Raw genomic sequence first — 24,869 nt, forward strand, 5'->3', positions numbered from 1 at the left:
ATCAATGAGTGCACCCCGATTCATATTAGCTGTATGATATGGGACCTACTGAAATACTCAAGAAATGTCGCCAACATTACTGTTGATCATTATGCATCATTTTTTAATAATAAGTAAAAATGTCACCATTTTGAGTTACTACACTTTTGTTGAACAGGTACGGCAACATTTCTTCAAATAAGTACTCAGCATTTGCTGTTCTTATACCTTACCATAAGATTCCCCTCTAAAAACAAATATTGCTATTGCTATGTCAGAACGTTCCGGCCTCAGTGACAACATTTCATTTGCGAAACCAGTTTGTGTTTAATAAACATGTGTTTTTTATTACAAATGTGTGACCATTTGGATGAAATGGCATTTCAACCTCGATTCAATTTGTGAGTAGTAGTTAGGTACGCCTTTGAGCATTTGTGTTTTGTATTGACTTTTTGTCATTCGGTTTTTGCGGAATCCTTCTGTTTTAAGTACGAAATAACAAATCGAGATTAACACTTTTGTGTTTTGATGTCATTTTTATTGATGGTATTTTCTCTAGAGTACTTTAGGTTCTTCCGTTTCTTTGGATATCCCAGAAGTAGTTAGATAAATTTAAAATAATAAGTATACTTTTAGTAACGTTCTTCTCTAAACATTTATATGTCTTAATAAAATATTGTAAATATTAATTATATCTGGTTATTTAAATTATATTAATGTATTCGAGCATTTTTAAAAATATATAGCCCAAATTAATAGCCAATAAGAATTCAATTGGCCTAAATAAACATGGGGTTTGAGAATGTTGAAAGGAAGATAACAAAATATTGCCATTTAAATGACGTGATTGAAGTCTAAATGTATTCTATATAAAACAGGGAATCGTCATGGTCCGTACATATTTATTATATGGAATTGCGACGCTGATTAAGGTAAATAACATAAATACTAGGTCTGGTTTGCTAGGGCTTTATTTTTGTTAAATGAAAATGTGAAATGAATACACGTTCAAATCAACAAATGTAAAATAAATAATATACAATATAAAATATAAGTTATAAAAATAATATAAAATACAAAATTTAAAATAAAAAAATATAGAACATAAAATATAAAAAGTAAAATAAGAAATACAAAATATAAAATATTTAGAATATAAAACTAATAATATAAAATATAAGTTATAAAAAATATAAAAAATAACATTTAAAATAAAAAATATTTAGAATACAAAATATAAAAAGTAAAATAAAAAATACAAAATATTTAGAATATAAAATACAAAGAATAAAATATAAAACTTAAAATATAAAAGAAAGAGAATTAAATAAAATATAAAATGTAAGATATAAAATATAAAAATTAAATATTAAAAATAAAGTATTAAATAAAAATATTTATTGTTGTTGTTTTAATATTTTAAAACAACTAGTTTATTAGTGGAAAAGATTTGGCATTGTTCGCCAAGGGGTAAGGCAGGGAATACTATAGTTTCGATCCACGCCACTGGATCTCATCAGTTCCCTTGTTTTTTGTTTGTGGATATTCTCCACCGAAGTTATTTTTCAATAACTTCTTCAACAAAAAACTTGTTATACCCAAACATCAATCGTCAGCTCGAAGTATAAAGGTAAGCAAAGAAAAAAGTTCAATGAGAAGTTTTTCCTTGGCAACCTCACACAACTCCGATGAAAGTGTCTGCGAAAACAATTCAAACCTCTTCCACTAGTATGTGTCGTCGAATTTCAACGAATGCACACACCAAAATTTGGTTGGTCTGCTTTATAGCAAAAACAACACACGTCGTGCCAGTGTCTTCAATTAGAAACATTGTGGCGTTTTTTTAGACTATTTTGAAAAAAAAAACAAAATTGCAAACGCTATCCCAATAAAAAACGCCACAATGTTTTTAAAAAATACATAAAAAAATATAAAATATAGAAAGTATAAAATATAAAATATAAAACTTAAAAAATATAAAATATAAAATGTATAAAATATAACATATAAAATGTAAAATATATACTCGTAATATAATATAAAAAATATAAAATACAAAGTATAAAATATAAAAAAAAAACATTAAATAATATAAAATATTAAATACAAAGTAAAAATATATAAGAAATCTATATTAATAAAAGAGTAAAGTGATTGACTGACTGACAGACTGACTGATTGATTCATCAACGCCCAGACGAAACGGCTGAAGCTAAAATCCTGAAATTTTGGGTGTGGATCACTCTCGGTCCGAAGAGGTCAGATAAGGCTGAGTTTTTGGAAATTCGAACTGGAAGGGTACGAAAAGTACTAAAAGGTACTTGGTTAGTACTTGGCGAACCGGTAGAGCTAGAACTTTGAAATTTGGAAACTGATGGAATGTAGGAAAGATGTGCTAAAGGGTTTTTAGAAATTCGAACTACGAAAAGTACTAAAGTGTAACTAAATTTGGTATCAATTCGAATTTTGGGAACGGATCAAGGATAAAGGTTGAACTTTGGTGTGAGAATCAAGGTTAAAGGTACGGTTGACATAAGGAGGTGGAAAAGTGTACACTAGGGTTATGACTTTTTTGCAACCTCATATCCCTGTATCATAGCGTGATGAGTTTTGCCATAAGATTACATAGAATCATAATTATAAGGCGATTCGGTGAAAAAACCTCACGCACAAAATGATTTCAAAATCTGAATTTATCAAAATTATGGAAAATTTTTTGAAGTCACTGTAAGCAGATACAATTGAAATTAAACTTTAGAGTCACATGAGATAATTAAGCTGACATAACATTTATTTCTCACTAATTTTCTTCAATTCTGAGAATCGTAAAAATGTCGTAAACGCTTTTATTTAAAGATATAATTTTTTTAACAAAAAACAAAAAATTTAAAAATTTTTCAAAGTGGTTTGTGCATGACCTTTTCCAATATTTGAATGAAATAAACATTATTATAGTTATTAGTAGGCTTATATTAATTCATTCGTGCAAAAAAAAAAATAATTTTTGAAAAAAAATTTTTTCATTTCATATGTTTTTTCAAAAAAATTATATTTTTAAAATCGATTTGTGCATGAACTTTTTTTATATTTCAATGGAATAAACGATAGCGTAGTGATTTTTAGGCAAAAGTTCATTCATCCCCGCTACAGGAAATCATTTTTGAGAAAAAAATGTCAAAAAGTCATAACCCTAGTGTACACATGTGTACGAAAAGTACTAAATTTGGTACAATTATGATTTGGGCGAACGGATAAAGCTGGAATCCTGAAATTTTGAACTAAGGCTACTGTTGGAGAGTAGAACGGAAGTAGTTTTGAAAATTCGTACTTATGGGTACGAAAAGTACTAAATGATACTAAATTTGGTACAATTATGATTTAGGCGAACGGATAGAGCCGAAATCCTGAAATTTGAATTAAGGCTGGTGTTAGAGAGTAGAATGGAAGTAGTTTTTAAAATTCGTACTTATGGGTACGACATGTACTAAATGGTACTAAATTTTGTACAATTTGAATTTAGGCTGAACGGATAGAGCTGGAATCCTGAAATTTTAAATTAAGATTGATGTTGTAGTATGGGATGTAGATAATTTAGAAATTCGTACTTATGGGTTACGAAAAGTAATAATTTTGGTACAATTAAGATTTGGGTCATCGGATAGAGCTGAATTTCTGAAATTTGGAATAAAAATTTCTGCTGGAGTATAAGATTGGCTACTGTTGGATTGTAGAATGGAAGTTGTTTTGAAAATTCGTAATTAAGGTTACGAAAAGTACTAAGTGGTACTAAATTTGGTACAATTTGGATTTAGGGTGAACGGATAGAGCTATAGCCCTGGAATTTCGAATTAACATTGATGTTAGAGTATGGGATTGAGATAATATGGAAATTCGTACTTCGAAGGCTACATTTGCAGTGTAAAATGAGTACAAAAAGTACCAAGTTTGGATTTGGGTGAACGAACAGAGCTGGAATAATGAAATTTAGAATTAAGCTTGCTGTTGGGGTGTAAGGGAAGGAAAAGTACTAAATTTGGTACAATTGGGATTTGGAATCCTGAAATTTGGAATTGAGATTTTGTTGAAGTGTAGGATTGAGGTAGTTTTGGAAATTCGTACTTATGGGTACGAAAAGTACTAAATGGTATTAAATTTGGTACAATCTGTATTTGAGTGAACGAATAGACCTGGAATCCTTAAATTTGGAACTGAGATTACTGTTGGAGTATAGGATTAAGGTAGTTTTGGAAATTCATACTTATGGGTACCAAAAGCACTAAATGGTACTAAATTTGGTACAGTGGGTATTTGGGGGAACGGATAGAGCTGGAATCCTGGAATTTGGTAAGACTACGGTTGGGGTGTAGGATTGAAACATGGAGGTAGTTTTTGAAATTCGTACTTATGAACACGAAGTATACCAAATGGTACAATTTGAATTTGAGTGCACCGAAAGCACTGGAATCCCGTTTTTTGGAATTAAGGTTACTGGTGAAGTGAAGGATTGTGGTAGTTTTGGTAAATGGTACTTATGGGTACGAAGAGTACTTAATGGCACTCAATTTGTTGTTGGGTGTAGGGACAGTGCTGGAATCTGTATTTTTTGGATTTATTGTGAGTATTGGTGTGCAATGTTGGTCTCGCTGTTAACATGTAAGGATGAGATACGGCTGATTTTCTTGAAAATCGAACAAAATCGGTACTAACAGTACTAAAATAACAATAAATATTGATTAAAATTAGTATAAGTACAATAAAATTTTCAGTGTTCGCAATTTCCATATTATATATTGATTATTTGTTTTTTATATATTTTCCGCGGTAGCGGGCACGTTGCTAGTAAAATATAAAGTATACAATGTAAGACCTAAAATAAAATATATAAAACATAAAATATAAGAAATAAAATATGAAATAAAAAATATATAAAAAAAAAAATAAAACATAAAATAAAAAATATAAAATATTATTTATATTGATAACACTGTCCGACAGCCAAAATTACACTTGAACCGGACTATATAAGTTTGAAAATATAAGCAAAATGGAGTAAAATGACATTTTTAATTTTTCGTTTTCTCATCGTTTTGACCTTTCATAGGTCAAACAAATTTCAACGGTCAACTTTAAAAAAATATTTTAAATATTTGCACTCGTCCTACGATGCTGGTGTTGGTGTCATATTAAAGAAGAGAGTATAGGCTTTATTTAATAATTACAAATTATTGCATTCCAGGATAAAAAGAACATCAAAAATATTCTTGAAAAATTAAGTCAAAAGTGAGCATTTTGGCAGGCGCATATATTCTAAACCGCGAAGAATTTTATTTCTTCATGTAGGCAAAGTTGTAGCTCTTGTCATAAAGAATATAAATTCTGGACACATGAAATCCACCAAACCGATGAGAAAACGAAAAATTAAAAATACCATTACTATACTCCATTTTCAAACGTATATAGTCCGGTTCAAGTGTAACAAAATTTTTTGAAAATTGTCGGACGGTGTAACACATAATAAGATATTTCTATTCAGTTCAACTGATATTAAGAATTAACGTATGGAACTGTAAAATATGTATATAAATACATATTTTATTACGTAAGCAATAAACCGCAAATACGCATGAATCGTTTGAACATAAAAACTAATAGCGTTAATAAATCATGTGACATTCAAACTAATTCCACGAGTCTGAAACTACAAAATATTATTTAAATATTCTACTCTGAAAATGTAAAGTGTGGTGGCCAGGTGAAATAATCTGAATAAAAAGATATATTTATGTATAATATTTCTCATAAATTGTTTTGTTTTTTTTTTCTTTTACACTCATAAATTGTTTTAAATTGATATTTATAAAACACTTCATATTTAGAAGTGAAATAAACATCACATTTCTTGTTGTCCTGTGTAGTGTTTGCACACCTTTTTTCTATGAACAAATTTTGGTTTAACACAAAATTTGGCATAATAAAAAAATTATTAATAGTTTCAACGCCAACACTTGTCATTAAATGTTAAGCTGAACGGAACATTTTTTTTTTTCAATGAAGACATTTATGCTTTGTGACTGCTGGGCGGCAAAACACTACTGATGGCGAGGGTTCTTTATTAATTGGAAGCATTATTTATGTGACATTTAAATTGTACTAAGAAATATATGTGTTTGTATGTAAACTTTGTCTGTCAATGAAATCGATTTCACACTTTGTCTTTTCAAAAGTGATTTTATTTTTCAACAGAAATTTTAATTGAAATGTTTTAAACTTGGAAATTAAGATTTACGCCATAAATACACCACAACATGTTTAACTACAGATACTTGGCACGAGGAATTTATATTTTGATTATTTTTTCGAATTAATATCGTTTGGGCTTATTGTTGCGTGACAGTAACAATGGCATGGAGTGAGATTTTATTATATAGGGTGATCTGTAAATGTTCATAAGGTGTAGTAACATGTATCAGCCGATTTGAAAAAAAAAATCTTATTCAAATTTAATGTTTGTGTGTTTCTCTCAAGGCGGACACACATAGGCAGCATGGCAGTCTTGTGTAAGTCATTTCTGGCAAACGAATAAAGAATTGCCCATCCAAATATGAATGTCATATCTCTCTGTTATTCTTCCTCCTTCATAGCGATCCAAATGTTTACTCTCTTGAAATATTTTTTAATTTGGAACTTTATTTATTTATTTATTTCAAATATTTATTATAATAACAAATTACAATAAAATTATATAAAAATAGCACTAGCATCTAAGGCTATCGGCTAATTTGTCAGCATGAGCGAGACTTCATTCGTTAGAAAAGATTCCATCTTAATTTTTACAGACCAACTTATTATACCATCCATCGTTCTTTTTCCATCGGACAAGGTTAACGTAATAAAGTTATTAGATTTTATTGTTAAATCAATTTCATTTATAAACATTAGGTGAAAAATAATGTTTGTTAAAAACTTAAAAAACATTTTGCACATTGATGACGTACAGTGGGGGATTTATTATGAAAAGATGATTAGACATAAATATATGAACTTTCCATAAAAGTTCGGCCATGTTCGATTTCGTAGAACATCCGAAACTTACAAACTTACAAAAAAATTAAAAAAAAAAATCCTGTTGCACGAATGAATGAGTTTTTGTCTATTAGCGTCTAAAAATATTTTTATTCCATTTAAATATCGAATAACGGCAAGCAGAAACCACTTTCAATTGATATGATACATATATGAAATAAAGTAATATATGATACGAGGGCTACTCAAAAAGTTTCTGTCCTAGTAATGAAAACGAGAATATTTATAATCAAAAATAGTTTTATTGTATTCTAAAGTATTATCCAGCATGATTTATACACTTTTGAATGAGCTCAAACCAATTGTCGAAGCACTTTTTCCCTTCCGAATGAGACACCTCCAAAACATCGTTTTTGACCACGACTTTTTTTTGGTGTGCGGCGTATGAATCGATGTGTGAGAGTTCGCATTGTCATGGTCATCGTCGAATTGCAGTGTACCACTCTGAATAAACCGTCCTACGTGGCTCAAGTCGTATTGTCGCCACATGGTCAGTTTTGCAGAAGAAACAAGCGTCATTTGCTTCGAAATGATTCTTCCATGAACTACTTTCGTTGGGTTTGGCTCGTCTTCGAAGACCTACATGGTCGATTGCTGTTTTGTTTGGGGATCATATGCATAGATCCATGATTCGTTACCTGCGACAATTAAGATAGACCTTTGTTATTTGGTTTAAAAGTTTCTATTACGCCTAGGATGTTTGGTATTGCAAATGGGCTATATCGGTCCACGTTTTGATATAGCCACGATAGAAAGGTACTACCCATGTAACGGTACCACCCGATTTTCGATATTTTTAAGGTTTTAGCTTCATTATCACTCATTATCACACCGAAATGACTGAAATTTGGAACTTAGACTTCGTTGGGGGTATAAAACTTTACCCCAGAATTTTGTCGGTATAGGTATTTTGAAGGTTTTGGCCTCAATATTCCTCCGAAATGGCTAAAATTTGGTATTTAGTCTTCGCTGGAGGTATAAAACTTTCCCCCAGAATTTTGTCGGTATAGGTCCACGCTTTCATATAGCCACCATAGAAGGGTACCTCCCGATTTTCGGTATTATGAAGGTCTTAGCCTCAATATTCCTCGGAAATGGCTAAAATTTGGTATTTAGTCTTCGCTGGGGGGGGGGGGTGCCACCGTGGTCAATGGTATGCACATCCGCCTTGCACGCTGAAGGTCGTGCGTTCGATTCCCCGGCCAAGCTACATCAAACCATTTTCAACGGTGGCAAAATACCCCTCAGTAATGTTGGCGACATTTCCTGAGTATTTCAGCCATGTAAAACTTCTCTACAAGTGGTGTCTTAAGACACGCCGTTCGGACTCGGCGATAAACAGTAGGTCCCATATCATTGAGCTAATATGAATCGGGGTGCACTCATTGATATGAGAGAAGTCTCCCTTGTCCCATCTGGGATGTTTGTGGAACAATTATATATATTATTAGTCTTTCCCCCAGAATTTTGTCGGTATAGGTCCACGCCTTCATATAGCCCCCATAGAACGGTACCTCCCGATTTTCTGTATTTTGAAGGTTTTGGCCTCAATATTCCACCGAAATGGCTAAAATTTAGTATTTAGTCTTCGTTGTGGTATAAAACTTTTCCCCAGAAATTTGTCGGTACAGGTCCACGCCTTAATATAGCCCCCATAGAACGGTACCTCCCGAATTTCGGTATTTTGAATCTTATGACCACAATAATCCATAGAAGTGGCTGAAATATGTAATTTTGTCCTGTAATTTTGTCGGTATAGGTCCACGCCTTCATATAGGTCCAAGCCTTCATATAGATCCACGCCTTAAGCGGTACCTCCCGAAGGTTGTTGCGTCATTATTCCACCGAATCGGATGAATTTTGGTGTTTAGTCTTCATTTGGGGTATAAAACTTTCCATATGACATTTGTCGGTGTAAATCTACGCCTTAAGATAGCCCCTATAGAACGGTATCTCCCTATTTTCGTAATTCTAAAGGTAGTGACGTCAATATCCCACAGAAAGGATTAGCATTAAAGTGTTGCAGATGGGGTACTTAAAGGAATGGACCGAAGTGGATCTAATTTTGAGAGTCATATCTTTTTGATATACATATATTGCGGAAGCATGCACTTATCCACGGAAAACATTATATGGCTGTAAACAGGACCACATCGAACTGCATCATTTCCAAAGGATCTTCGAACAGACCCTAAACTGCATATAGACACAAATGTTAAACTTTTGTGGGGGAGGTACCCTAAGAAGAACATCAATTTCGGCCATTTTGGATCAAATCGGTTGATCAGTTCGAGAGTTTTCGTGCTCTCCAGCGACTACATATGGTGCCATAGGGGTTTTTACACCTTTCGGACTGTTTCCTCAAGAAGTACGGACTTGCCCCTGAAAAAATATTTACCGTCGTAATAAAGGCAGCGAATAAAAGTTGCTTCAACAGAAATCAAACTGATTCGAGAGCAGGACTTAAAGTGAACTTATCCGAAATTTTGTATGGGAGGTATCCGAAGGAGTGGGCAAATATAGTCCATATACAAGCCTGATCTATATCTGGTAGATATATTAGGATGTGTAAAGTATGGAGTTATCGTGCGCACAATTTTTCCGAACATTTTTGAACTTTTGTCCTGAGATACCTGAAGGAGTGGACCGCTATGGATTATCTTCAAACGTAAACTTAGTTTGGACAAAATATTACGAAAACCAAATTTTGGACCGAATCGGCAGATCCGTTCGAGAGTTAGCTTGCGCTCCAACCACAACACTCGGTGTCTAGTGGTTTTTTTGCAACTTTCAGGCTATTTTATCAAGATGAAACTTGTACCGTCATATGTGGGGCGGTGAATACAAGTTATTACAACTAAAATTAAAGTGATTCGAGAGCAGGTCCTAAAGTGAATTTTTCCGAAATTTTGTGTGGGAGGTACCCGAAGGAGTGGACCGATTGAGTCTATATTGGAACCTTATCTAAGTATGGTAGAAATTTCACGATGGGCAAAGCATGGAAAACATCGGTTACTCCCTCGAGAGTTATCGTGCGCACAATTTTTCCGAACATTTTCGAACTTACCGAAATAGGGGACCGATATGGCTTATCGTCGAACTTAACCTAAGTTTGGACAAAATATTGCGAAGGCCAAATTTTGGACCGGAAGTATGGACTTGCCTCAGATGAAACTTGTACCGTCGTATGGGGGGCGGTGAATACAAGTTGTTACAACAAAAATCAAACCGATTCGAGAGCAGGTCCTAAAGTGAATTTTTCCGAAATTTTGTATGGGAGGTACCCGAAGGGGTGGACCGATAGAGTCAATTTTAGATCCTCATCTAAGTCTTGTAGAAATTTCAAGATGTGCAAAGTATGGACCAAATCGGTTACTCCGTTCAAGAGTTCAAATGTTCTGAACATTTTCGAACTTTTGTGGGGGAGGTACCGGAAGGAGTCGATATAACCCATCTTAGAACTTAAACTAAGTTTGGACAAAATATTACGATAGCCAAATTTTGGACCGAATCGGTTGATCAGTTCGCATACAATAAAATCGAACCATTTCAGATAATTTGAAGTAGATTTATCAGAGGGTTAGCGTGCGCACTGGCGCCCTGGTTGGCCTGGTTGGTTGCTAGATTTGAACCTGTTATCTTTTGATTTGTAGCCAAACACACTACACACTATGCCATGCATACGAATATTAACGCTCATGTGGCACCCCTATTTTATTTTTTTTTTTTTTTTTTTTTGTATTTTCCCCATTAGAATCCACTGTTCAACATTAACAACTACCTTGGAATTTAAGGCAGCAGCAAACAAACAATCAATTGGGTAATAATAATTCATCACATTCCATGGCGAAAGCTTACTGAAATCACAACAAAACGATCTTTGGTAAGAATTTGCCAAAGTAATTACCTCAGATGGCCCAGATCAGCTATGTGGCTAAGACAGAAGGACAGCTTAAATGTTTTAAACAAATAAACGGCGACGGCCTACATTTAACATGTGCTTTTTGGCGTATCTGCGTGTGTGGGGGAAACCCCTACACGCTAATACCACGGCTTTAATTGCTCATAAAGTATATTCAATATTGCACAAGTTTCGGGATATGTGTTATTGTTTGCAGATTTTGTTTTTTTTTTAGTTTTGTGGATGACGGCAAAACAATGACATCGCTCTTCTTCTTTAGATGACAATTTCATTTATTAACAGACGCTTGATTACACAATTCTCTCAAAGTTAAACATACTTTTGAGCAAACATACGTAGAAGAGAATGAAATGCTAACAAGAAACCACAAAAAAGCAAATCAATAACCGGTTTAATGATTTCCAGGGAATTCCACTAAAAAATACAATTCTTTTTAGTGTAGTCTTAGCCACAGCAACTTAACTCAATGGCTGGCTGTTGGCTGCGCTTGGCCGACTGACAACGGAATAATTAATATTATTTTTTTTTCTTGCTGTTTATTTTGCTCTTGTTATGAGCCTTTGTTAAAAGGTGCTATTGCTGCTGCTACCTATTTTCATTTCGGATGCGGAATGCGAGTTTAAATCCATCCATTCATTTTATTTAGCATTAAATGTAAGTGCCCCTATTCAAGGGTAATTTTAATTATTTTGTCCATAAGGGAATCATTGCCACCGTTGCAATTCATTGTGTTTCGCTGTGAGACTTATTAGCCGGATCTTATGAATGAATTGAACGCATTATAAAGACAAATGTCTACTTTGAGGTGTTATGTGTTAATACGTGCCAGCATGCACATTTTAAAAAGAAATTATACCATGTCAACTGGCAGACGGTTCGACGACATAATACCACACACGTGTAGAGGAATTTATAGTAATGAACAACATTCAACCACATTAGGAATTTTCAGCAGAGGGCTCACCCCGATAATCTAAAGTAATGAATTACAACAAAGGCAGTTGGTGGGATCAATATTATGAGGACCGAACCAAAATTTGGACCAACGCTGTTTTCTAATCATTTTAAAAATAAATTCCTGCAAATAACATATTACCAAATAATATATTTCGTAATCAATTATATTGTGCAACGGTTTCGGGTCATGTTCTGGGGTGTGAGAACCCAGCAAAAATTTTGAAGCCACATAACCCAAATAACCCAGTACAAAGTAATGTAAACAAGCGACAACCTGCATTGTCAGTAGACTGAAAAAAAATGGTTATTTCTTTCAAATTTAACTAGGCAAACCCACGTATTTTACTCATTACTAAATAATAGGTGGCGTAGAGCTTATACATCCGACTACTAAACGAAGAGTTGAGTTTTTTAACAAAAGTACGAGTAGATGTTGATGTACGTGAGATCGTTAAAGGAAGTTCGCATGTTCAACCCCAGCAGCCAGCGAATTCAATATGCAGTCGAACTTCTCTATAACGCAGCACTTGGGGACAGAGAATTACTACGTTATAGAGAGATTGTTGTTTGTAAATGCCAGCTCCGGATTCTTTTGGTCGATGCGGGGACGGCCGAAAACCCGAGACTAATATGGATGTGCTCGGTTTGTCACATCCGCATACACACACATACACTTCAACAGGATGTAATAGATGTAGGGAGCATTTAACAGCAACCGTTGCTGTTGCAATTTAATTGCAATGGACTCCGAGGTAAGATCAAGGAAATAGTGAATTTTATAAGTCGGAAGAAAATCACAGTCGCAAGGGTGCAGGAAACCAAGCTCAACCACAATTTTGTGATGCTTGCAACGTGGTTGTTATGGTTGCTACGTACTGAGGAAGGATCGCACCAGAAGTGGATGTGGTGGATAAGCTTTCCTATTACACCACACGTTGCGCCTGAACCAACTTTAAATGGAAAGTGCTTACACCTGGGAAGTTTTTGCGTATTTTGAGACTACAATGTTCTTAGATGAGAAAAATCCAAAAACAAAAAATCGCGGGAGCTCTTTTTAAATAAATCGCGATCAAAGTTCACATTTTAGGCGTTCTTCAGGTTTTCACGATTCGCTTGTAGCTGTGAAGATTCTCTACAAGATTGACTTTTATGATATTTTCATAGGTCTCACCATTTTTGTGATATAGAACTTCAAATTGGGACAATTTACTGACTATATCCCCTCCTTATAAAACCATGTCATGCACGGTGCGCCTGACTAATCTTAAATGAAAACAGTAATATTCATAGATGAGACAAATCCAAGAACAAGAAAAAATGGTTGGAGGGATTTTTAAATAAATCGCGGTCAAAGTTAACATTTTTATTTTTTTTTTTAGTTCGTATTTTTAGTTTTTATACCCTCCACCATAGTATGGAGGGTATATTAAGTTTGTTTTTCTGTTTGTAACGCATTGAAATACTCATTTGGGAACCTATAAAGTATATACAGTATCGGCCAAAACTAAAGCACCCCCTCAGTAAATTTTTTTGAAATGATAATTTTTTTATGAAAACTAAATTATATATTTATATTTTATTTTTCTTTTTATTTATTTATATCTTTATAATTGGAAAATACAAAAATAAGGAATTCAGAATTTAACAAACAAAAGTTAAAATTCAAAAAATATTTTAGGTCGCAAATATAAGCGGACAAAACTAAAGCACCCCCCAATTTGAGGTACAACTAAAACTATTGAAATCAATATTTCGTTGCTTATCCTCTATTCTGAATGACACAATCACATCTTTTTGGTATAGAAGATACTGAATTATTAATTACAGCAGGCGAAATAATTGATTTTCGGACAATTTAGCTTAAATCCTCAAAATACTGAAAATCGGAAGGTACCGTTATATGGAGGATATACCCAAACGTGGACCCAGGTCCACGATTTTTGGTGGATTTGTTTTGTGACCACTAAGAACCCTAAGTACCAAAGTACCAAAATAGCATAATTTTTGGATGAATATGAACAATATCGGCTAATGTTTTAGTATAGCCCCCTTATAGCGGTACCTTCCGATCTTCGGTATTTCGGATATTTAAGCCACATTTTCCTACTAAATTAGCTGTAATTTGGTACTTAGGGTTCTTAGTGGTCACAAAACATATCCACCAAAAATCGTGGACCTGGGTCCACGTTTGGGTATAGCCTCCATATAACGGTACCTTCCGATTTTCAGTATTTTGAGTATTTAAGCTAAATTTTCCGAAAATCAATTATTTCGCTTGCAATAATTAATAACTTAGTATCCTTTATGCCTAAAAGATGTGATTGTGTCATCCAGAATAGAGGATAAGCAACGAAATATTGATTTCAATAGTTTTTGCTGTACCTCAAATGGGGGGGGTGCTTTAGTTTTGTCCGCTTATATTTGCGACCTAAAATGTTTTTTTTGAATTTTAACTTTTGTTTATTAAATTCTGATCTCCTTATTTTTGTATTTTTCAGTTATAAAGATATAAATAAATAAAAAGAAAAATAAAAAATAAATTTATAATTTATTTTTCATAAAAAAATTATCATTTCAAAAAAATTTACTGAGGGGGTGCTTTAGTTTTGGCCGATACTGTACATATATTCTTGATCAAAAAAAATTCTGAGTCGATCTGTGCATGTCCGTCCGTCCGTCTGTGGTAATCACTCTAGCATCCACAAAAATGGAGATAGGACGCTGAAATTTTGGGAAAATGCGTCTTTTGTTTGCAGGCAGCTCAAGTTCGATGATGGGATATATCTGTCCACGTTTAGGTATAGGCCCCATATAACGGTACCGCCCGATTTACGGTATATTGACGTTTTTAGCTACATTTGCAGACCGATTTAGCTATAATTTAACATTTAGGGTTCTTAAGTGCCAATAAACTAATATAACAAAAGTTGTGGACTTAGGTCCACGCTTTAATATAGCCCCCATATAACGGTACCCCCCGATTTACGGTATTTTGCCGTTTTTAGCTACATTTTCAGACCGATTTAGCTATAATTTGACAAATGAGGTTCTTAAGTGTCAGTAAACTTATATAACAAAAGTTGTGGACATAGGTCCACGTTTTGGTATAGACCCCATATAACGGTACCCCCCGATTTACGGTATTTTGACGTTTTTAGCAACATTTTCAGACCGATTTAACTATAATTTGACATTTAGGGCTCTTAAGCGTCACTAAACTTATATAACAAAACTTGTGGACATAGGTCCACGTTTTGGTATAGTCCCAATATAACGGTACCCCCCGATTTACGGTATTTTGACGTTTTAGCTATATTTTCAGACCGATTAACCTATAACTTGACATTTAGGGTTCTTAAGTATCAATAAACTTATATAACAAAACTTGTGGACATAGGTCCACGGTCCCCATATATAGGTACCTCCCGATTTTCAGTAATTTAATGATTTTAGCTACAATTTTAAACCTAACTAGCAGTAATTTGTCATTTGAAGGTTGTAGTGGTCACCTATATAACGGTACCTCCCGATTTTTGGTACTTTGAGTATTTTACTTAAATGCTTAACCGAGCGTAGGTCCATGTTCTGGTATAGCCCCAAAACAAACCTTCCGATTTTCCGTACCTTAACTTTATTTGTTGGCCGAACTTTCTGTAATTTGAAATTTAAGAGCCAACAAAAATTCTGCAACAAAAGTTGTTCATTTAAGTTCATATTTTCGTATAGCTAGCATATAGCGGTACCTCTGAACTAGCTGTTAATGACATTTGAAGTTCCCACTGATAACAATCCACTAGAAATATTCAACATAGGTCTATGTTTTGGTATAGCCTCCATATAACGTTATGTACCGATATTCGGTATTTTGAGGATTTCAGCTATAATTTTTAACCGAATTAGGAGTTATTTGTCATTAGAGGCTCCATCAACATACTTCCATTTTTTATTATAACCCCTATATAACGGGTTAACGTACCCATTTAAAGTTGGGGCTAATTATTCCATATTAGTTAAGAATATTTTATGGTGGAGGGTATGAAAACTTCGGCCCGGTCGAACTTAACGCTTTTTTACTTGTTTTTTTTTTTAGGTTTTCACGATTTTGGTTGGAAACCGCAAGTCCTATCGAAATGGAACTACTGAAAATATTGTAGAAAATGTTCACAGCTACATTATTTTCTCTAATCTCATGTCGATATTACTTGCGGTTTCCGAGAAAAATCATGAAAACCTAAAAACCCTAAAAATACGAACTTGAACCGCGATTTCTTTAAAAAGCGCTCCGGGGATTTTTTTATTTTTCTTTGTAGTTTAAGAATTTTCAAGAACTTCCCAGGTGTACGAACCTTCCATTTAAAGTTGGTTCAGGCGCACGGTGAGCAGTCTTTTAAATAAAGACATATCTCGCTTGAACCTGGCTGTAATGACCCGTATATGGAATGTATGGGGTTGCAGTCAGGTGTGGAACAGCCGAGGTATAGTTGCTTAACGTTTACATCCTGCCGATTACAAGATGTACTCTAGGTTGTAGACCCAACAGTAGCCCGATTTTAGGAGGCTATAACCCACTGATCATAGGGGACTTTAATGCTCATCATGATTTGTGGCATTCGATTCTAGAAAATTACCAGAGGGTATGGTGTTGGCTGGGCAGATTGATAACTATACATTTTGTACGGTCAATGAGGGCGCCCTTCCAGAATTAGCAGTGAGTATTACAGTTCGCCAGATGTAACCACCGTGTTTGACAAGTAACATCACCTACCAACCCGTCTTTTCTCTTGGGTCAGACCATATTCCGATAATTGTCTCTATGAGCAGATCGCCCGAGTCCATTACCTTTGAACGCCGCACTTTCATCAATCATGGTAAAGCTAATTGGTCTAGTTTCAGACAGTTCCCTAATCACCTTCAGAGATCTGCTCAACACTTCTGATGTTCTCGGGTAGCAGGGAGGACGTTCCGACACATCATCACAGTTGCAGCCACTTGTCATATACCCGCTGTTCGAATACCCGAAATAAGACCAAATATCCCAGCAGAAGCGACGAGATTAGCAAATGAGAATGATGAGCTTCGTTGTGCCAACCCCAATAACCCCAGAGTCAGGGAGTTGACACCGGAAGTTAATAGGTTGGTCGATGTGCTAAAAGTGCTAAATCATCTGAACAGTTGCAACAGTGGAGCCACTGTCGAACCCTGAAAAGAAGGAAAATGGGAACTCGTTTACGTTAGGCGATGTTACGCTGAGTGATTCGAAGAGGTGTACACATTATTTTAATCGACAGTTTGTCTTATTATTCTTTAGCCGATATATTGCTGTCATTACCTCCCGCCTTTCCATTTCTCTCATTTTCCTGCGAAAAAGACGTTTCTCCTCTCTCCATTTCTCCCGATACCTCTCTCGTGCGCTACGCGTTGCTACTGATTGTAGAGCATAGCCGACCAAGAAGAGCGAGCGCTTAAATTGTTTATGTGTGGGTAAAATTACACTGACAGAACAGGGTGATGATTTTCATATTGAGTGTGAAATGAAAAATATATTGTTGGCGCGTTCGCTTTGTATGACTTAAATTAAAAATAATATAAATAACTTCATAATTTGAAAAGTATTTTTCTTCATATGTTAATTTTTTTGAGAGAAAAAACAAATTGTATATAAAAATGATTTTTTAAGACTTTCTAAGCATACATACATTTTTTATTGATGCATTGCAGACGAGGCATTCTGCGTCATTAAAAATATTAATACAAAACAAAAAATCATTTTCAAATTCTTCCCTCCACATATTTGCTGTACAACTGCAAAATCTTTTCAGTGTACCCAAAAAAAAAACAAATAAAGCGGCATCAACCTGCTTGCATGACATTCAGTACAAGACTGAAGTAAAAAAATCAAAACATTTGCTCTCTTACTTTGCGTTCGGGTCGCGTGTGTGTGATTTGCCGAAAAACTTCGTAACCATATCAATACCAACGAACGGGTTTGTTGTAGAGTAGCCCTATATGCCGCATTTTTCTCTTCGGTAGCAGCAAGACACTCCTGATCATACCATGGATTCCTTGCTGGAGGTTTCAGGTATACATGTATGAGCTGCTATGTTATCGGGACGAGGAGTGGTTTCATTAAGCAAATGGGCTAGTTGAGTGGAATATGCTGTGGCTATCTGTTGTGTTTGCAGCTTACCGATGTCCAACTTCCGCGTTGTATGTGTTCGTGCTTTATTTGCAATGTTTAGAAGGGTACGTACCTTGGCTGCAACAAGGTAGTGGTCCGAATCTATGTTTGCTCCTAGGAACTTACCAAGTTTTTAACGTTCTTATGGGTGAACGCGCGGCACATGTTAGCTCACTACCTTTAACGGGTGTTAAAGGCAGTTCCCCAGGTGACACCACGGGCAGATCAGTGTCCACTTGAGATGAAAGAGGGACCAAGATAAATCCAGGGCTTTGCCATGTTAAAGCCGGTCAGGACCGTTCCTTGGTATCTTCCATCCCCTACGTCACCCCTACGTGGCCTGCAGAACGCTGAGTTGAATAGGGGTTATGTTGTGCAGATGTAGGTCCCTACCACATAACGCAATAGGTCGGTCTGTGATAAGCTATGCGACACCAGTGTGGTCCGCGAATATAAACGCGATGGAAAAATATTCAAACCTTTCAGAATACCGCCCTGAGAACTGCAACAGGGTGCAGTTCAGACGACCATCTACATGAGAGAAAAAATATTCTTCCAGTACAGCAACACAATGGCATGCTTTTGCTGCAGTATTTGCTCGGGTAGAGTCGTGAAAGCTATCACTGTGCCACAAATTGGAACTCAAGGTCTGTGCGGTGGAAAATTCCTTTTGGAGATGAAAGCCCTTAGTGAGTATATTAAGAACCCAAAAGGAAATTTTCCCCATAGGTCAAGACTCTGAGATATCGCGCGATGAATTTTTTGAATTTTCGCCTGTGATGCTTGAGAAAATAGCTTTATATCTCTGTTTGCCGTTATTATAGCTTCATTTTGAGATTACATGTCTTCAGTCAAATCGAATGGCGAATCTTTTTGTAGAACATTTCATTCTTCTAACTCAATTCCTTTCATGTCTTTTTCGTCCTTTCTTTCTTGAACCGTAGTAAAAGTACCACAAGATGAGATTTTACAGCATCCAAATATTCCACAAAAATGTTGCTCAGAGAATTTTAGGTATGGTTCTCATTGACAACTAATCGATATTGTCACGTTTTCATTGTCTTTTTTTGACATTTACCCGATTTTTGTTCAGAAAAAACCTATGTTTTGTTTTTCTGTATATTCGTTATTTGTTATGTATTGGTAGGTAGACATACCCATTGGTTATCGCTTATATTGACATCTGGGATGTATCTGAAATATTTACCATATATAGCTCCCGATATGCTGAACACGTTAATGACAAATTTTCTTGGAGAATAGGTCCGGTTATCTAATATTTTGAACCGGATATAGGGATATAAAACCCGGATTTTTTACCGATTTTAAGTAACCGATTAAGGTTATATGTATACTAGGGTTATGACTTTTTTACAACCTCATATCCCTATATCATAGCGTGATGAGTTTTGCCATAAGATTGCATAAAATCTTAATTATAAGGTGATTCGGTGAAAAAACCTCACGCACAAAATGATTTTAAAATTTGAATTTATCAAAATTGTGGACATTTTGTTGAAGTCACTGAAAACAGATATATAATTGAAAAAAACTTTAGAGCCACATGAGATAATTAAAATGACATAAAATTTATTTCTCACTATTTTTCTTTAATTCTGAGAATGGTAAAAATGTCGTAAACGCTTTTATTCAAAAATATAATTTTGTAACAAAAAACAAAAAATTTAAAATTTTTTCATAGTGACTGTTTTCGCGACTTTTTTAATATTTGAATGAAATAAACGTTATTATAGTTATTAGTAGGCTTATATTTATTCACTCGTGCAACAAAAAATATTTTTTTGAAAAAAAAAAATTTTTTTCATTTCATATATTTTTTCAAAAAATTATTTTTTTAAAATCGATTTGTGCGTGAACTTTTTTTATATTTCAATGGAATAAACGATAGCATAGTGATTAATAGGCAAAAGTTCATTCATTCCTGCTACAGGAAATCATTTTTGAGGAAAAATGTCAAAAAGTCATAACCCTAATGTATACCATTAGAAAGCTAATAAAATTGCCAATCAGGGAAAATAAATTTTTTGACAGCATCTTACCTGAGTTCGGTGCTAAAACAAAAAACCCGTATTCTTGAACCGTTTTTAAGGAAAAATATCACTGCGCGTAAATAAGAAGATCAAAGCTTGGTGGGTGAAATATTCTTTTTGCCGATGAAAGTGGATGAAGTTAATATTATGAACCCGGAAGGACAGTTATGCCGTAGGTCAAACTTTTGAGTTATGGCGTGATGCATACATTCTTGATGAACTTTAAGAGCACGACAATAAACCCGTAACATAAATTCCATGTCGCTATAACTCAGAAGTTTGACCTACGGCATAACTGTCCTTCCGGGTTCATAATATTAACTTCATCCACTTTCATCGGCAAAAAGAATATTTCACCCACCAAGCTTTGATCTTCTTATTTACGCGCAGTGATATTTTTCCTTAAAAACGGTTCAAGAATACGGGTTTTTTGTTTTAGCACCGAACTCAGGTAAGATGCTGTCAAAAAATTTATTTTCCCTGATTGGCAATTTTATTAGCTTTCTAATGGTATACATATAACCTTAATCGGTTACTTAAAATCGGTAAAAAAAATCCGGGTTTTATATCCCTATATCCGGTTCAAAATATTAGATAACCGGACCTATTCTCCAAGAAAATTTGTCATTAACGTGTTCAGCATATCGGGAGCTATATATGGTAAATATTTCAGATACATCCCAGATGTCAATATAAGCGATAACCAATGGGTATGTCTACCTACCAATACATAACAAATAACGAATATACAGAAAAACAAAACATAGGTTTTTTCTGAACAAAAATCGGGTAAATGTCAAAAAAAAAGACAATGAAAACGTGACAATATCGATTAGTTGTCAATGAGAACCATACCTAAAATTCTCTGAGCAACATTTTTGTGGAATATTTGGATGCTGTAAAATCTCATCTTGTGGTACTTTTACTACGGTTCAAGAAAGAAAGGACGAAAAGGACATGAAAGGAATTGAGTTAGAAGAATGAAATGTTCTACAAAAAGATTCGCCATTCGATTTGACTGAAGACATGTAATCTCAAAATGAAGCTACAATAACGGCAAACAGAGATATAAAGCTATTTTCTCAAGCATCACAGGCGAAAATTCAAAAAATTCATCGCGCGATATCTCAGAAACTTGACCTATGGGGAAAATTTCCTTTTGGGTTCTTAATATACTCACTAAGGGCTTTCATCTCCAAAAGGAATTTTCTACCGCACAGAAACCTTGTTGTACAGTGTATTCTAATCACCATATGGTAGATAGGACACTAAGCATGTTACGAGGGATTCGCGATCTAAAAAGGGAGGTTCAATGTTATAAGAGAGAGAAAGAGAGAACCCCTAGATTAATAAGCTTTGATAGGTTTAAATAGCATTGACACAAATGAGCAGCTGATGACATAAAAACTATCGTTTGAATGCGATCCCCATCTATCGCATCTAAGGAGCGTCAACAGCCACGATAAACTAGTGTAGTTTTGGCTAAACTATGTTCGAGATAGTGCAGCTGCCGGTATTTCTAAAGGGCAAGGATTGATGACGCCATGCAAAACATCTGTCAAGTATGCGGTACAGGCTTGCACGATACACTGGTTACAAGCCATCGAAGCAGACACATTCCTAGAGCTAGAGATTGACCCAGAGCCATCGAACAATTAGTTTCCGTTCGTTTTTGAAGAAGACTAAATACCAAATTTCAGATACATATACCGATAATGTGGCTAAAAAGTTCAAAACACCGAAAATTTGGAGGTACGCGTCTGTGGGAGCTATATGAAGACGAAAGACTAAATACCAATCAGTCGTTTCGGTCGGATATTGATGCCAAAACCTTAAAAATACCGAAAATCGGGGGGTACAACTCTATGGGGACTATTTGATGACGTGGACCTATACCCTCAAATTTCAGGTGGAAACTTTTATACCCCAACGAAGACCAAAGAACAAATTTCAGCCATTTAGCTGGGATATTGTGGCCACAACAAAATTCCAACCATTTCGGTGGAACATTGAGCCCACAACCTTCAAAATACCGAAAATCGGGCAGTACCGTTCTATGGGGGCTATATGAAAGACCTATACCGGCAAATTTCAGTTTGAAAGTCTTATATTCCTAACGAAGACTTAATACCAAATTTCAGCCATTGCGGTGGAATATTGAGCCCACAACCTTCAAAATACCGAAAATCGGGACGGTACCGGTACTGTATGAAGACCTAGACCTATACCGACAAATTTCAGGTGGAACGTTTTATACCGCGTGCGAAGACTTAATACCAACTTTCAACCATTGCGGAGGAATATTGTGGTCACAGCCTTCAAACTACAGAAAATCGGGAGGTACCGTTCTATGGGGACTCTATATGAAGACGTTGACCTATACCGACAAATTTCAGGTGGAAAAATTTATAATCTCAACGAAAACTGAATACAAAATTTCAGCCATTTTGGTGTGATAATGAGGCTGAACCTTCAAACTACCGAAAATCGGGAGATACCGTTCTATGGTGGCTATATCAAAACGTAAACCGATATAACCATTGTCAATACCAAACATAATAGAAACTTCTATACCAAAAAACAAAGCTCTATGTTAACAAGTAAAAAAGTATCAGTCGGCTTGGCCGACAGAGATATACCCTCAGCCTGTGTATATTGAAACAATTTTTTTCCCAAAAAACGTATGTATTAATGAGCAAAAGGAAATACTTTAAGGAATAGATCGACATTGACCATTATGGAAGTGGATCTCCAGCCACTACATATGGTGCCATAGGGGGATTTTACACCCTTCGGGCTGTTTGCTCAAGAAGTGTGGATTTGCCCCTGAAAAAACTTTTACTTTCGTAATTGAGGCAGCGAATGCAAGTTGCTTCGACAAAAATCAAAGTGATTCGATAGCAGGTCTGAAAGTGAACTTATCCGAAATTTTGTTTGGGAGGTACTGGATGAAGTGGACAAATATAGCCCATATTTGAACCTGATCTATATCTGGTAGATATATTAGGATGTGTAAAGTATGGACCAATTCGGCCACTCCTTTCAAAAGTTACAGTACGAACAATTTTTGAAATTTTGTGTGGGAGGTACCTGAAGGAGTGGACCGATATGACTTATCTTCAAACTTAAACTATGTTTGGACCAAATATTACTAAGACCAAATTTTGGACCCAATCGGCAGATCCGTTCCAAACTTATCTTGCGCTTCAACCACCTCACACGGTGTCATAGGGGTTTTGTGCAACTTTCGGGCTATTTTCTCAGGAAGTATGGACTTGCCCCTGATGAAACTTGTACCGTCGTATGGGGGGCAGTGAATACAAGTTGCTAAAACAAAAATCAAACCGATTCGAGAGCAGGTCCTAAACTGAACTTATCCGAAATTTTGTGGGGGAGGTACCCGAAGGAGTGGACCTATTGAGTCCATATTAGAACCTTATCTAAGTCTGGTAGACATTTCACCAGTTGCAAATTATGGACCAAATCGGTTGCTTCCTTCAAGAGTTATCGTACGTACAAATTTTCCGAACATTTTCGAACTTTTGTGGGGGAGGTACCGGAAAGAGTGGACCGATATAACCCGTCTTCGAACTTAAACTAAGTTTGGACAAAATATTACGAAAGCCAAATTTTGGACCGAATCGGTTGATCCGTTCGTGAGTTATAGTGCGCTCCAGACAGACAGACGGACGGACATTGCTCAATCGACTCCAAATTGTCTAAAACACATTTCGTCCAAACATACTTGGGGTCTAAAACCATTATTTCGATGAGGCACATTTTGCCCGTATGAAAGTGTATATACCCTCGTTAGCATAAATACTAACTTTATAAAAACATCAATAAAATATTTTTTGTGTCCGCAGATAACGGAAATGTGAATAAAAACGGTAGAATATGGACCTAAATCATATATAAAAAGCGAAAGCTTCTGGAGATGTTAAATATTATAGCTACAAATTTCTTTTGTTCAGAGACTCATACTGAAAATTTATTTGAAATATTTCTTATTTTGAAACAACCCCCAAAAAGTGAGATATTTTAGGGGATTTTGGCTCAGTGTGGAATAAATTTTAATTAATAGTCTAAAAGTGTAACAAATAATATCTAACTATAATATCTAATTTTGTAACCTCATTTTCATAACAAAGTATTTTACTCAGATATCTAGTTTGTTCCAGGACTTACAATGAAATTTTGAGTAGAATATTTCTTCTTTTAACACCTTTCGTCTAGAACTAAATTTTATGTTACTTTCATGAATCAACTCGAAAAAAGAACAAAATAAATTCATTCAAAAAATATTTGGGTGTTTTGTTGGCAAACTTGATGTATATATTTTCTTGATATATATTGCAAATACATATTTCATTTATTCGGCGACTTATATTGAAATTTGATGGAGATTATTTTTGTCCTTGACGTCTTCTATCTAGAATGAAGGTTACTATTGGCAGGATTCCTGGCGTTTAGGTACGATTTAGAGTTTTAATGTATTTGGGGACCTATAGTAAAATTTTATGACAAATTATTTTGTAGAATATTTTGATCCGATACGATCACATTTTAAAGGAGTTTTTAAACGTTTTTGAAAAAAAGTGACCAAAAAGACCACTTTAATGACTCGCATGAGGGTTAATTTTTTCATAGAAAGATACCCCGCATTGTTGTCAGTAATATTGCCAAAGACACTTTATAC

General features: G+C 34.9%; 2 protein-coding genes across 11 annotated transcripts in view; both read right to left on the reverse strand.

The window, feature by feature from the left end:
- mthl10 (methuselah-like 10) overlaps positions 1 to 24,869 on the reverse strand; it is a 111,132-nt gene that overhangs the window by 77,892 nt on the left and 8,371 nt on the right. The gene's annotated exons all lie outside the window — the stretch shown is intronic.
- The window catches only part of LOC141403880 (G-protein coupled receptor Mth2-like), a 536,210-nt gene continuing 531,135 nt past the window's right edge, over positions 19,795 to 24,869 (reverse strand). For all 3 annotated transcript variants that reach the window (XR_012412913.1, XR_012412912.1, XR_012412914.1), the window contains exon 7: positions 19,795 to 20,114. The gene's annotated coding sequence lies outside the window, so the exon portion shown is untranslated. The remainder of the gene's footprint in view (positions 20,115 to 24,869) is intronic.

This window comes from Musca autumnalis, unplaced genomic scaffold (assembly GCF_047663935.1).
Source record: "Musca autumnalis isolate F117 unplaced genomic scaffold, ASM4766393v1 scaffold_4, whole genome shotgun sequence".
NCBI lineage: Eukaryota > Metazoa > Arthropoda > Insecta > Diptera > Muscidae > Musca > Musca autumnalis.